Below are 15,237 nucleotides of genomic sequence, written 5' to 3'. Positions count from 1 at the left end.
CTGGATACAGTGGTCCCAAAAGAGTTTCAGTTATTGAGACAAAACCTGGCCTGGTCTGTGTATTGATATCGGAAATGCTGTGACATATTTTCCTATCTGATTCATTGACATGTTTGTATGGTGCCCTGAGATCCTATTCAGGGCCTCATATCCAGTGTTTCCAAGACATATATCTATACATATAGATGTCTATATATAGACACACATGTATGAAGGCATGAATAAAGTGTTTGGATGTAAATACAGGATTGTGAAATGTCTAAAAGCAAATATTCATTGCTTTTTTTTATGTGAAGCTGTCAAGTAGATATCAGATACTCAGAGCATCACATGTTAGCATAGTATATATTTATATTACAAATAATGTATTACCAAAATTTAGTTCAGGTCTTGGTTAATACCTGATCAGTTCATGCACTATTTGAACAACTGGGTCACCTAGATGTGGAGGGATACCACGCTATGAGACCCCAAATAAACCTGATGACCCTATAGGAACATCACTTTGCACACAGTGAGCTGAAACTGAATCTTATGGAAAAGATCAAAAACACACACACACAAAGAAAAAGAGTAAACAGTTGCAACCTTGAGGATTATCTACGCGACTATCCTGTATGTTTACAGCATTAAAAAAAACACGAATAAATGAACACAACAGAACATCCTGTAACATCCGCGTCTTGATGAACTGCTCGAGTTTGCAAACATCTGGCAACCCGACAGCACAGCCCCGCAGTCCGCTCGCGCTGAGACTACACTGATCTTGCGCGTGTGTTTCCACACAGCCGCGCGCGCACAGACGCGACTTTCCTGGAGCTGCTTTAATCACGGCGTGATTTTTTCTTTCTTTCTTCCTCCTTGCTGTTTTTCGTATGCACTCAGAGCTCAAGCAAAGGAAGAAGCCTGGACACACGGACGAAGCCGCTTCTTCTTCCTCTTCTTCTTCATTCATTCAGCCTGCGGGAGAGAGAGAGAGAGAGAGAGCGCGCGCGATGCGGCCGCGCCGCCGGAGACACGGTGAGCGCCTGTGATACAGAGAGAGAGAGAGAGAGAGCGTGAGAGAGAAAGAGAAAGAGATGTACGCGTGACGCTTTTTCACAAACAACCGGACACTTGTTTGGGGTTTTTTTTTACCCCCCACCACGCATCTTGTTAAAAAAACTCAAAAAAGCTCAGTTTCTACCTACTGGACTTGAGCTCGTGCGGCGCTTGGAGACGAACCCGAAGGTGCAGCGACGCGTTCCGGTTTCCTTCAGTTACCGGCGCTCACCTGCGTGCTGCGTTTTGCGCGCTTTCTTTTACAAACAAAAACACAACAGTATTTACATTTAAAAAAAAAAAAAAAAAACAATCTCTCTCTCTCTTTTTTGTGCATTATGCGTTTTTAACATATGCACACACTTTTTTCACCCCCCCCACCCCCTCGCTGAGATCTTCCTGATGATCAATCATTTAATCATTTTCTCCATCTTTCGTGCGCGCGCACTCTCATTAACGGCTAAACCATCATCATAATAATACTTTAAAAAAAAGAGAAAGAAACCTTCAAGGAACGGACGAGAAACATCACTGGACAGGCTGAAAGGATTATCGCAGTGCAGCGATCCAAGTGGTGTTTTTTTTTTTTGTTGTTGTTTGTTTTTGTCCATACGGATCAAGGAGAGTCCATCCACCTGACCAGTCTGTATATATATATATATATATATATATATATATATTTAAGAGAAAGAGATATAAGGTAGGATAACCTAAAAGCATTGAACTTGCTTTGTAAAACATCTATTGATGAAATGCATTGAAATGATTCGAATTTAAAGCATGCTCTGTTGATGCGGATTGGTCAGTTAGCAGTTTTGCTTATGGAATCAATGAGGATCAATGGTTCATAGTGATTAATGGTAGGAATGGTGATGAGTGTCATGGGTGATGCAGGTGGAAATGTTTTACCATATGCAAGCTTGCGGAGAGAAGAGTCTGGGCTGCAATGTGTTTTAGTAGCTGGGTTGATATCTGGGATTAGGACTAAAATCCATGAATCAAGGTGAAATAGTGATGCATTGGGGTTGTGTGTGTGTGTGTTTTATTATGCGTGACAGAGCGTCCGCTCGAGCGCAGCTGCTCCATACACGCTTACAGCCAGATCAGAGATGATCACTTTCCCATAGACTCATCCGTTATCATTTCAGAACTGAACCCGCAGATTGTATTCGTCATCCGGCAATCATTTACATTCACATTCATCGCTTTATCCCGATCAGGGTTGAGATCCATCCCGGGAATGTTGATGTGATGTGGGAATACGCCGTTCCAAATCCGTATTAAAGTGAAGGCTGACTCTGAGATGAAACCCGGGTCATGATGTACAGAGCGAGCAGCTCATACAGTGGTTTCAATGGAAAAAGAAATCACAAATGAGGATCCCGGTCAGCGTGGGCCGTGTCGCAGAACATGGAAAGAAGTCTACGTGCCTCTGATGTGGCGTACTTGAATCGAGCTTTGGAGCTTTAATATGTGATATGATTTCATAAATCAGTCTTCGATTCAGTTCCTAAGACTTAAACAGTTTGTGTTTGTTGATTTGAAATGATGCGAAAGTTTAAGGCAAGACATTAAAACGCATTTTAAGTGCAGCTGTAAACAATATTATATGGAAACACGGGTTTGTTTTGTTCATCAGCTCAGCGATGAAGGCTTTAAGCTCAGCACTGTTACACAATGACGTCATGTCATATATCCCCGCGTGTGTCATCGTATTATACACATCAGCTTCCTTCAACGTGCGCCGAACTGGAAACTCATTTAACGCATCGCTTGGGTTTGTTTTTTGTTTGTTTGCTTTTCTGACAAAATTGTGCTTTTATTTCTATGTAGAACAGAAAAAATTCAGTTTTCACACTGGTAGTGTTGACCCTAAAAAAAAAAATAAATAAATAAAATAAATCAAAAAAATAATTACAGATCCTGATGCTGAAAATCCTTCTCCCCCTTTTTTGTTGCTTTATTTAGAACAAAAAAAAATCTTTTTTTTTTCCACAGCTCCACATTCTTAATTTAGTGAGAATTCCCAAAACATAATATATATAAAAAATACTAAAATCAATCAATCAGTCAAAAGACTGAATATTATTTTCTTAATTAAACAATAACAAAATTATTTTCAAACAATTTATATATATAAATATATATATATAAATTTTGTCTTATTATTTGTGACAGTGATATTTTCCTTTCCATATATACTAGGAATATGCAATAAATATTTAATTATACAAAGCTTCATTTGCATAAATATATTGTACATTTTCCCAAATATATTTCCAAAAATAATACTGCAAATAAATAAATAAATAAATAAATAAATAAATAAATAAATAAATAAATAAGTAAGTAAGTAAATGATTGAAATACCTTTTTAAAAAACTAATCTGTGGTATGTTGCTTTAATTAAAATGTTTGGTCTTCCTCTGAAAGAAACTCCCTGTAAAAAGTAGGCGTAAATATGTGTGCGTGCGTGTGTGCGTGTGTGTGTGTGTATAGATGTGCTAGCATCTTCACTGTGTTGCTAGTTCTGAACAACAACAACAAAAAAAGACGTCTAGAAGTATCGATCAGCTGAACCACTGTACTAGTGACAGCGTTTATTCACACCACTTTTGTCGCTTCGATGCTTCCTGGGTTTGGTGTCGCGTTTGTGAAGAGATGTAATTGTGAAATTTTTCTTTTCCTCTAATTGCTTGTCAATGTGTGTTTCTTGTCCCGAGGACTTGTCTGCTATTCCTCAGCCGGAACCAGTATCCATGCGATAGACGATAATATCTTTAGGTTCATGCATGTGTGTGTGTGTGCCCTTAGATTGCATAGAGAGCTGTTGACCTCGGCCCTTCTGCATTGAGTGAATGGCTGTTTGAGTGTTTAGCTGTTAATGCCTCTCTAAATGACCACAGAACCTCGGCAGTTAACTCGGCAGTTAGCGCTGCATTAACCGAGACCTTCGGCGCAGGGTCCTGGGAAGGAGGTGTGCATTTTTTCGAGACTTTTTTCAGAATTAAATAGAGTAAAAGGAGTGAGGTGTGCTGGGATGAGTAGAGGAAGTGATCCAGTTCGACTTGACGTTTATTTACAGTGTTCGTTTATTCATCCTTTAGTAACTGTCTGGTCAGAGATATAATGCTTTATATTAGACGACTTTATAGTAGTAATTTGGTTGAAAATATAGTGGGAACAAAAAAAATAAAAAATAAAAATAAAATACATATACATTATAAATAATAATTAATAACAATACATTAATAATAAAATAAAATAATAATAATAATAATAATAATAATAATAATAATAAGTCTGTTTGGGATGAATTATGAACTTGAGTATTGCTCAGAGAGTCTGGGGAAGTTTCAGAGCCCATTCACACTGGGTTTAAATCCGAATTCAAATCCAGATCCTGATACTAAACAGATTAAAATAACGACACTGCATTAAACCCTCACCTCATCAACTTCTCAGGAAGTTCATTCCTAATGACCTGCTTTAAATAAACCCAACACTCCAGTACTAAAGTATGATTTCCTCCCGAATCGGCCATGTCATACTCCGCAATCAGCCATATTTTCCTGCATCTCGGCAGTTTTTCCTGTGGAAAATTGATCTGTCCCTTTAACCCCATCTGGTTGCAGATTAAATCAGCGGGATGCGTTAATCAATAATTATTGGGTTAGGGAGGGGCTTATCTGTGCCAACGGTGTTTGAAGATCAGGAAGTGTCATACTGTGAGCAAAGTACGATGAACAGATTGTGCTCGATGGATTGACAAGAACGCCTCTCTCTCTCTCTTTCTCTTTCAAAAAAAAAATCAGCCTCTGTTTGTGTTTGTGTGTGTCGTATGTCTGTGTGTGTGTATCCATGTGCCTAGCTGTTCTAAGCACTGCATTTTTCTGTCAATCTACCAAATATATGAGCTGATGGTTCTCTTAGCGGAAGGCCTTGCTACAGGGCAGCTGAGATATTGCTTTTTCTTTATCTCTTCCTTCTTCTTCTTTTTTTTTGTATCTTGGCCCATAAAATGCTCCTAGTCTCTCTCTTGCTTTGCCTGACATGGCAGTCAGGGTTGCCAGATCCCTTAGGTGCTTAAGATGAATTTTCAAGGTTCTGCCACGTCTTTAGAGTGTTTAAATCCACCGCTCCTCCCACCACATACACTCACATGATTTAACTCTTCTTACATCAGCTGGTGTTTGGTTTCTCTCCTAATGAGGGCGATTTATAACCGTGCAGGTTAATTCCAAGCCCTGAGCCGCCGAGCTCTGTGATTCGTTAAGCTCATTCTGACTACTTCCATATGGAACAAAGTCATTGGCTTTCACGCCGTTTCTGGTTTGAGCTCCCGGAAGACCTCTTCATCCGTTCGAGTAGATCTTTTACGCCTGTTGGATTTCTGAACGGTGTTACGGAATAAAACGAGGCATAACGCTTCTCCATTTGTTGAACTTTAGGTCTTACTGTGGACTTTTATGATCATACAAGATGATGGCGATTAAATCAGAGTAACATGCCGTGATCTCTATATCAGATTATACAGCCAAGATCCTCGAACGATTTCCTGAATGGTTCGTTAACATACTTGCGAGTAATTTTTGTCTTGCCTGTTTTTTCGATGAGAAGCTTAGCAGCGGTCCAGCTGTGATTTTAAGAACACTGTCAGCACTTTGTCTTCGTCTCTTTTCGGTCGCAGCGCCACAGAATCTTTGTTCCAACTCTTTTACGCCGTGGTTTTTGTTTCTGCGGCAGCAACATCAAGTGGAGAAAAAAAAGTGTAGTATAATATAAAGCCAGCTTTAGTGTGGAGAACTTTAGTGTGTCCCAGAGCTTAGAGTGAGAAAATCGCTCTTGTGTTATTTTACTAATTCAGCATGAAGCATGTTCTCAAAATAACAGAGCTTTCGCCTCAGGGGCCGGAGAAATCGGTCAGTCTTTCTCCTGAGAAACTTGATTTAATAAAGTAGCGGGTCTCAATATGTTGTAATGAGACCAAAATCCAGTTGAGTCGAAAGAAATCCTGGTCCTGGATCAGCTTTCCCAGGTTCTGTGAGGAACATACAGGATGTGTTGGGTCAACTGCAGTCCCGGATTAAGTTCAGCGATAAAACTTAATAAGCTGAAGCCCATTACAGGTTTTGGTATAAAGATAAAACGCTCTTTTGCACAATTCCTGATTGCAATTATACGAAGAAAAAAAAGCGCGAGTATCCGTTTTTTCACACGATGCTGCTTGGCTGCAGAATTTTGCTGAACCATTTTCATTAAAAGCACTTGGTGAAATAAAACTAGAATAATTGAACCTAACAGCAAGCTTTTGCATGGAACACGGCTTCCTTTTGTTCCCAAAACGATCGGAAACGTGTGGTTTGCGGTTTAACCGTTCCGCCGCATGACCTCCACTGTTCTTAAATCCATCACAAATTAAAAAATCGTGCCTCCCAGCCGGAGCGAGTACGGTTGTTAGACAGAGAAACACACAGATATTGTCTCGCAGCCTAGCTCTCTCAGATACAGTTATGAAGAAGTGAAGTTCCCAAAATAAACATCTCCCTTCAGGGGGGGAATTGAACTTGTTCGCCTCACGTCCTCGCCACGCGCCGATATGAGAGCGAACACCTGGTAGGAAGAACAAATCTTGTGATTAGAAGCAGTGAAGTGACATCTAATTGTAAAGCTCACCAATCTTGTGTTCCCACCCACAAAGACGCACTACCGTTCAATTAAGCCGTTCGGAATCATCCATTAAGTCAAATTAGTACACGGCTATAATTAGCCACAGCGAGGATCGTGGCGAAGGTGAACAGAAAGACGAATAGACACAGAAGACCGATTCTCAGTTATCCTCCAGGTCGTTCGAACGAGTTTTAAGTTCCTGTTAAAAAAACACCAGGAATCTAGGAACCTTAACAGGTAATTTGGTGTGATGGACTCCTGATGTTTGACCGCAGCTCTCTGGCACGTGCTACAGCCTCTGTTTGTTAGCGCCGCCATCCACATACATTCTGTTCAATTAACAAAATGAATTCCTCAGCCAAGCCAGGAAAACAATTACAAAAGGGATGAGGTACACTACAGCACCTGGTAGAGCAAATGGGGAAGTTTGTGTATGTGTGTAAAACACCCTCTCTCACACACACATTTTTAGTAGAGCTTGCATTGGTCATAAGTTGACTCCTCGCTAAGCTATATAAAAAAAAATATATAGCCAAATATGATTAGATCAGCATTCTTGCATTCGCCTACTGGAGTACACAGCATCAGTAACTACTGCTGATATATACCATCTGCATGAGTAATCCATCTTGTTCTCTTTCTTTCTGCCTGTATCCCAGTCTCTCGGCTGCCAGGTATCGGGTCAATCAGTAAGGTGACATCACTGAGCCCCCAAGACCTTGTATGTGACAGGAAATATAGAGAGCTTGTGTATATGTGTGAGCTTATTTCCGACAAGTCAGAGCGTCTATTTCGGCTGGAATGTAATCACCACATCGCATTTCTTTAATACGTTAAGGCCCGCTTTGGCGGAGGAGTAGATCTCCATAGCTGGAGCAGCTGCGTCTTGTCTGAGACAGTAGTCTCGAGAGGAGATGAATTTTTAGATTGACGCTTGGCAAGCACGCATAAACTTTCACGACTTAGCTGAGCTGTGCTTTTCCCAGGTCATATCAGGATTGTTGTGTTTAAGTATAGAACAGAAAGATTAAGAAACTTAACAATCCGGGAGAGTTTTTGGTAATTACCCCAAGGACAATTAGTATGAGCTGAGAGATCTGTGTTTATGTTGGCATCAAGGACTGCTTGTGGACTATTCAGCCAAGGCTAAAGTAGCACTTTTTTTTTTTTTTTTTTGCTTCTCTGAAGGTCAAAAAGGCATTTTTGAGATTTTGTTTTGGTATTATGTTGAGTGCTTTAGGCAGCGCACTTCCTTTCTCAACAAAAGAACTTAAAAAAAGATAGTTCAGCCTATATAAGAGGTTCAACCAAAGCCAAAAAAGCCAAAGCAGCAGGAAGTCCTCGAATCATTTCTCTCGGGTGAGTCATGCTGTCGTCTTTTCTCTCGGTTTTTGAACAGGGGGTAGGATGGAGGGATATGGCAGGGAGTAATACAGAAAATTCCATGGTGTGCAGGCTCATGGATGAAAAGAAAGCCTTCCTTTCTAACCCTGCTTTTGTGTGAGGTGTGAACTCCGGCGCTGGCGCTCCATAATGAAGAGGATTAAGCGAATCAATTCCAGCTCCGCTCTCTCATCACCCGTCCGCCCCCAATTACGCCAAGTTGTGCCGTTCGGCCCAACGCCGAGCTGCCAAATGGGGATTTACCCCACAGCTGGGGGGTGTTAGTGCAAAAGGCAGACGGCTGAAATCATGGAGATGCCTGGGCTTGAGCCCGGGCCCAGTGGGCATGCTCCAGCCACAGCTAAGCAAACTGTGACTTAGTGTCTAATTTCTTCAACTTTCAAGGATATTGGAGGAGTTTTAGAAGATATCAAGGTGCCCATCTGGGCTGCTTTGGGACCAGCTTTGTGGTTTCTCTTCAATGCACAATTGCCTCTGTGTTGTTAGGTAGTTATTTCCCAATCCTCATTCCGGTAAGCTGAGGTTTCGCACATTTTTTTTAGCTCTTTCAAACACCTACTCTTGCAACACTTCAATAGCGAGTATGTTATGTTTCGGGATAAAACCGTCCACTTTAACTATAAGAGGAAATTTGTCTGAAGGGGCAGATAAGGTTATATATATATATTTTATTTAAATATTACCTCATCATTTTTTAATTTAAAAATAATTCCATATTCAAAAATATGTTGTTTTTTTTTTGTTCTGAAGCTTGTAGCCAGAAAAGTGTATAAAACCTCACCAGATAGAGGATCATGTTTCCCATGGACTGACATTAACTAACACCTGACAAGTTGAATCAGGAAGACTGGATTAAATGTAGTGTATTAGATGGCAGCGAAATGGCATCCCCTAGACCGGGATTGGGAACCACTGGGTTCAGATGTGTTAGCCATCTGGCTATCTCTGCAGGCTCAGACATGATCCGATCTGGGAGACTTTCCACCATCCAGAAGGTGTTTCTGGGTGGGACAGTGCCCATCTGGGCTGCTTTAAGGCCTGTTTTGTGTTTTTTCTTCTGTAAGGATGTGGCTGCTTTGTCAAGAAAAAAGGTACCGTGCCTTTTAAGCATAATTTCCTTTGTACTTTTAACTGGAGATTTATAATGGATATATGGAATGATTTGAGGTACAAAACTGGACCTCAAGCACCATTAGTTTTAAGAGTACACTACTTTCCTCTTCCATGGATGGCATATACCCAACAGTTTCACTGAGTGTCAAGGAAAGCTAAAGTTTTAAAATATTTTATTCCATGAGTGAGAGTAGAAATGAGAAATAAATTGATTAGATTATTGATTAGATGACTCTACGATCAGACCAAGATGCTTGTCGCCATGGTAACAATGGCCGGAAACAGAGTCATCATGGCTTTCCTGAGCTCCATCAGAAAAGGGGATGGGTTTTAACTCTTGTAATTTATGCATCCAATCTGAATAAGAGCTCGAGAGGCCATGATGCACGAGCAGTTTGCCAAAAATGAATAAACACATCTGACACACACACACACACATACACTGTTCTCCAGATCCACTTCTCAGACCCATGTGTTCAGTCAGAGAAACACTCAGACTCTCCCTAACATGCCCCACATTTCCTCCATCTTCCCACATCGTTAGCGTAGCCCTCAGGGTCAAACCACTTATGCTCCGCCACTACACACAATCACAAGCGCCGACGCGATGAGATCTAATACTTCAAAGCAACCGGAACCATGTCAGCGTGTTCCTTCTTATTTAACTCATACAACATTTTTCTCATTGTTTAGAACTAAAGCTAAAGCTGGCAAATGAATCAGCTGGAGCATTATAAAAGTGTCTCGTTGTTTAGAGATGCAGGCACCGCCTGTTTGATGAGCTTGTTGTTTTCTATTAATGGATTTAAAGTGGAGAATCCGGGAGCGGTGTTTGCACATGCTTTAGTTCATTCTTCAATGGACTGACCTAAAACCAAAGACAGGAAATACACCACAGTGGGGGCTGCGTCCTCCCCAGAGCTGCACTGTCACTGGCTGAGCAAAATGCCATTTATCTTCGCTTGTCACACCTTGAATGGTGGATTGCTAAACAGTTTGACTCGTGGCATGAATGACAGGTAGCAACCCTTTAACTGAGTCAGGACGGGATTGAGGGCCAGAGTATGGGTGTATCCTTTGTGCACCGCAGATGGTTAAGATTTGCATGAAATAAGAAATGCAAACGTGCATTTTTTAAAAGTCCAGCACCACTGAAAATGTATTTATTTATATAGTCAGCTATATATATCTATATATATATATATATATATATATATATATATATTTATATATATATATTTATACGTATATGTATATATATATATATATATTATATATACTTAAAAACTGAAATTAATGAATAGCATGAAGTACACAAACCAACCCATATTTGTTCAGTATAATATTTATCGTTTATCTATGAATTGTATAAAACATATATATATTTTAGGGGGCGGCACGGTGCCCTTGCGCGTCCTGGGTTCGAGTATTGCTCCTGTTCACTGCGTGTGTGGCGTTTGCATGTTCTTCCCATGCTTGGTGGGTTTCCTCTGGGTGCTCTATTTTCCGTCCAGAGACATGCATCTAGGCTCTAAATTGCCCATTGTGTGTGTGCCCTGCGATGGGTTGGCACTCCATCCAGGGTGTATCCTTCCTTGATGCCCAATGACGCCTGAGATAGGCACAGGCTCCCTGTGACCCGATGACAGATCAGATAAGCGGTACAGACAAATGAAGTGAAATATAATTTAGGGGTCAAAATGTCACCAAGCATCAAATAACGGTACTTTTTATGAGCAAGAAAAGCAGTGGATGTAGTGAGAACATCAAAAAAAACCAACACTGACACGTGAGGGTGTATTTAAACAAACAAATCAAGGATTTAACACGGAACAGGTGAACACCATAAGGTAACAAGGTAATAAATTAAAGACTAAGCTAGAATACAAATCAAACCAAACATATGCTTGGTGTTTAACACCAAGGGAAATACATGGGAAAGGGAAAACCGTGGCAGGAATGACATTAGAAGGTAATTTTAAGTGTCTAACTATGATATTAAATAAGTAATCACATAAATCATTTAGACGTTCGGTCCTCAGTGCTTTCTGGTGATCTCGGCACTAAGCACTAGGAATTTATCATTGTGAAAAGATTTTTTTTTTGGCTTGTTCTCGCTTCCTACTTTCTTATTAACAAAGCATTATTTGTTAGGCGGGAGTTTTCAGTCTTCCTCATGATGTCTCAGTGAGGTTTTTCTTGGTATTGTCACCTCTGGGTTGCTTTTATCGACAACCCCTGACAGTGCTTTGTATCTACGTCTGTTTTTTTTGGCTGACTCGGACCCCATGTCGCATCAGAACACAACATTTAACGCGATTGTGAATACACGAATACAGATTTTTGCCTTTTCAATGACAGACCTGTGAAAGGAGAACTTGTGGAAGCGAAAGTGTGTGTGTGTGTGTGTGTGGGAGAGGCCTGGGACACAATGCTTCATTGATACTGCGGAAAAACAGCGATGCCTTAGCCAACGGTTCATTTAACATAGTTCATCACTCCCCACCCGGCTGAGGAGTTGCTCACACCCAGCCAAGCCTCGCGATTACAAGCCACGTAATAAACCAGTTGTAGGATCCCGTGCCTGTGTTACTTCCAGTGACATTTAGCAGCCCTGTAGTCAAAACGAAATGTGCAGGAATGAAAATTTGGCACGTCTGTAGGTGGCCATGCCAGTTCAACTCCCCATAATGGACGGTAAGAGTTAGCGAGGCTGTGCTTGTGCCAATTTTAGAGTTTATTACGGATAGTTGATCTAAATTAGAGCATTTACTGACAGAAATTGAATTGGCTTATAGAGTTCCGGCTAAGCTGCTCGCACTAGAGGCACAGTCCAGCTGCGACATCGTTCCTTCTTGCTTCTGAGCCATTCTGGCACTGTACTATGGACCTTCTTTCGATCATCTCTGACAGTGACAGCTTTATTTATGCTTTAACCACCCCCTTTTTTGTTACCCTGTGCTGGGAAATGTGGTTTCCTAAGGCAGGGAGAGCAAAACGATTATTCAGGGGCCTTAGTGAAGTTAATTTATGGCACATTTGGAAAGTGGGTTCAGGCATGAATATGTAATGCAAAAGTGCACCTGCAACAGAATGCTAATTACCGTGCGTGCATACACACACACACACACACACACTAACATTGCTAGGCTTCCCTTTTGCACCACTAATTGGACTTCAGTCGCCACTACAGTGTTTGGTGCTAAAGTTTGGGAATTGAAATGTCACAATGCTGCACACTCCTCATACATACACAGTGCTAAACACGCTTTGTGATGCTGAGGATATCTAAATGTCACCAGGTTTATAATACCGCCTGGTCAAGTCAAGGTCATATTTTGTGTTAAGAGCAAAAATTTAACATGTTGGCATTTTTATTTTCTTTTAATCTTCAATACCTGTTCTGAGAATTTCATTGGAAACTTTTTAAAGCTTTCCATTTCCGTTCTGTACTTCTGACTGGTACATTTACAACCCTCCGGAAAAGGTTGAGTGAAGAATGACTCAAATGAAAGCCAACATACTAAACATGTTGCTAAGGCCTCAGCACTCATCGCTCCAAGGTTTCGGGTGAATCAGGTACCTCCACTGCAGAGAGAATAGTCTCAAAGCACACCATTCTCTCCAGTTACAATCTGGAGAGCAGAGAAGAGTGTTGAGGTCAGCTCTACTGCTCCCAAGAGCTGCTTATCTTCAACATGATAAAGATTCCAGCCCATTTTGATTCTCTTATTTCATCATTTAGCCACTTAAACAAAGTGCATCCTCATAAATAAAGCATCAACACTGCTCTGATATCACGCGGCAATTTTTAGCGACGCTCTTTAACTATGGCATTGTGTTCACTCGCAGGAACTGGCTTATATTTCCACTGCACCAAAGGACACATGATTATGATTTAGGGATGAGTTTTGGTAGAAGAAATATAAAGAATTCAACTCCAACAAACAAGTAGAACCTTACAATACAAATTGTTAGATTTTCTTTCTTTCTTTCTTTCTTTCTTTCTTTCTTTCTTTCTTTCTTTACCTACTTCATTACTGACATTTAATCTGAGATGCTTCTCCGCCTGCAGCATTTTCCCCCTGTCTCCCTCTTGGCTTAGTGACTTAGGCTCAATTGATTTTCCCCCAATCGATAGTGCGAAGTTGGAATTAACAGGAAAGTGAGCGCTGTGTCCCGCAGGATCGGAGCAGTCACTGGGACTGATGGATCTGGCTACAGAAGCCGCTATGCACACAAGAGGAAGGTGTATCTGAATTCAATCCATCATCAGACACATACAGCCAATGATCTCTGAAGCAGCTCAAATCGCCAACCAATAATCTCCCTCACAAAATCCCTCGTCTCCTCCCGGCCAATAACACTATATCCCTAGCCACCTTCCTGGCCTTCCAACGAGGCTCGGATTGATGGAGGAGCCTAGCGAGGCGGCGTGTTAAGACTATGACACACGTCTCTCTCACCTTGAACTAAATTGACTCTCTCTCTGAGCTTGCGTTTGGAATTTGCTGACGCTCAAGGTTTGTGTCCATTACAAGAGAAAGGGCTGGTGTTGACGAAGAGCAGAGTCCTTTTGTGGCATGCCACAAATGAATTTGGCTGTCATATGTTCACTTAAAAAAGGTAAGGACAGCTCTGATCGAACCGGGACGTAAGCGACAGTTTGATATGTTAAAAAGAAAAAAGCATAGACAGATGCCCACTTGTTGGAGCCGTTCAGACTAAATGTGAGTTTAAAATGGCAAAACGTATGAACATAGTCCACCGAGTTGAGAAGCCCATTTGTCTTTGCTAGTTTGCTTGTCAGCATGCTGACAGTCATAAATGCCCCATGAGCAGCTCTGATAAAACAGACACAGAGCTCTTACTCATCTCTCAATGTCCCTGAGCTCCATACGAAATGGAGAGACAAAGGCAGAAAGAAAAATGCCAGACATAGTCCTGAAGAGCAGCGAATGCATTTCCGTCAGAGACGTCCCTAATGTTTCATCGTCCCAAACATCATGGGGATTGTCATGTAACCACAGCGAAGTGGACCGTGTGTCAGGTAACCAGGGTGATGTGTCAGGTTGCTACAGGGATTCGAGCTCAGCGTTTCCTCCCCCGGCGATGAGCCAGCCTTGCAGGGGTCCTCCGGCAACAGACGGTAATCAGTCATAATGCTCTGAGGTCAATAATGAGCAGGCAAGGAGCTGGGCAGCCCCTTGCAACACAGGTAGGACCCCTTTCAAGCAAGAGCACGGCCTGTTTTTTTATTTCCCTTACAATCAGTGGAGCATTTCAGAGAAAGAGAGAGAAAGCTGGGAGTGGGCGTGTAGGGGTGGGTGAGACAGCGAGATTCTCTAATCATGTTTTGCACGGCTTAACTGCATGATTACTGTGGTCGAGACAGGAGAGGTGTATCATCGAGGCTTGCGCTTGCACCTCGGGAGCACGGATCACAATGATCCACATGGTGAGCCGATGCTGATAACCAGTATCCGGTGACTGTATAATGTTCGGAATTTTCGAACAAAAAACTCTTTCTCCAACGCCAGATCGTTCCTCTCACTCCTGTCTTGTGTTATTGAGTGACTCGGTAGGGTGACTGGTGCCATATTGCATTCATTCATCACGATCCTGACAGAATGTCAGCAGGGTGCTCGTCCTCTGTCTTGCAGGACCAAAAATGCAAGTCTCCACTAAAACCCAGGAAATATTAGGAGAAGTTTTTATTCCTGAGTGGTTGCAGGTGTGGGAGGACAAGGGGGGAAAAAAACGGAGCTCATTACTCTAGCTGTAGCTTCATATTGGCAAACCATGTATTAGGTTATCAAAGTTTCTTTGAGGAAGTCATAGTATCTGTAAAGATTGATTTCTTTGTGACAGTGTATTCATTGTTTTTTTTTTATTTGTTTTTAAAACTATATAAATACAGTTGAATTGAATCTATTGCTTGTAAAATTGACTGTATTTAAAAATATACTCCCAATAGATGAAGCTGCAATTAATCTGGCTAACACGTAT

General features: G+C 41.3%; 1 protein-coding gene across 10 annotated transcripts in view; it reads left to right on the top strand.

The window, feature by feature from the left end:
* Positions 1 to 732: 732 nt before the first annotated feature.
* The window catches only part of LOC131349118 (adhesion G protein-coupled receptor L3-like), a 296,639-nt gene continuing 282,134 nt past the window's right edge, over positions 733 to 15,237 (top strand). For 5 of the 10 annotated variants that reach the window (XM_058384522.1, XM_058384514.1, XM_058384517.1 and 2 more), the window contains exon 1: positions 736 to 1,741. The gene's annotated coding sequence lies outside the window, so the exon portion shown is untranslated. Of the gene's footprint in view, positions 1,742 to 15,237 lie in introns of all 10 variants that reach the window. The other 5 variants (XM_058384519.1, XM_058384516.1, XM_058384521.1 and 2 more) reach the window with 4 other exon arrangements.

Source organism: Hemibagrus wyckioides, linkage group LG29 (assembly GCF_019097595.1).
Source record: "Hemibagrus wyckioides isolate EC202008001 linkage group LG29, SWU_Hwy_1.0, whole genome shotgun sequence".
In the NCBI taxonomy this organism is placed as follows: Eukaryota; Metazoa; Chordata; class Actinopteri; order Siluriformes; family Bagridae; genus Hemibagrus; species Hemibagrus wyckioides.
The sequence above is the reverse complement of the archived record's forward strand: the minus strand, read 5'-3'. Positions and strand labels throughout refer to the sequence as shown.